Raw genomic sequence first — 941 nt, 5'->3', positions numbered from 1 at the left:
ATCTAAATCAGAAAGTAAAATATGGCCATGAACCCCAAAGATTCTTTACTTTTTTTCTAAGACAAGATTTCTCTGTGTAACAACTCTGGCTGTCCCAGAATTCACTTTGTAGACTAGGCTAGCCTCGAACTCACAGAGATCTGCCTGCATCTGAATTCCAAAGATTCTTGAGAATAGTTCCTCTCATATTATCTTCTCCAAGACCCCTCCAACTCTCAGCTATCACTCAGTGAATGCAGGCAGCCCCCAGCCCAGAGTTAGAAAGGGCGTTAGAGTACAGTTAGCTAGGCTCAGAGGTGAGAACCATCAAGAGACAGCTGAGGCAAGGTGCAGGGCTGGGACTTAGGACATGTGACTCTGAGTCTCTATCTCTACACATACATAGGTTTAATGTATCAAAGGGCCATAGTGAGACCCCACTGTGCCTTGGATCGGAAGAAAACCTATCTATTCTTTATACATTTAGATGCAACAGCATTATTAGTGCAGGCAAGAACAGATGTGGAATGCCCATCTAGCAGACCTGAAGCTGTGGGGCCTGTAATGCACAGTGTGCTTACACCACACCTGTGAGAAGTGAGGCCCCCTGTTAGACAAGCTATTGGTCTGTGTAGAATATCTGGGAGATTATGTGTTCACAGTACCCTCCTGGATGAGAAGCGCCCCAGCTGAGTGCTCTAGGCCATGGGTGAGCAAGTCCCAAGCACAAAGCCCATAGAGATGCACTAAGCTGAGCCACCTCTGGGCTGTGTATTTAGTGAAAGGAACTGGAACTGTCTCTTATAGTCCAGGTAGCATAGTAAATCTTAGCTGGATGACACTCACATCTCTCCCTCTCCCCGCCTGTGTGCGTGTGTGTGTGTGTGTGTGTGTGTGTGTGTGTGTGTGCGTGTGTGTATGTGTGTGTGTGTGTGTGTGTGTGTGTGTGTGTGTGTGTGTGT

The sequence above is a fragment of the Onychomys torridus genome, chromosome 17 (assembly GCF_903995425.1).
Source record: "Onychomys torridus chromosome 17, mOncTor1.1, whole genome shotgun sequence".
NCBI lineage: Eukaryota > Metazoa > Chordata > Mammalia > Rodentia > Cricetidae > Onychomys > Onychomys torridus.
Note: the sequence above shows the minus strand (reverse complement) of the source record.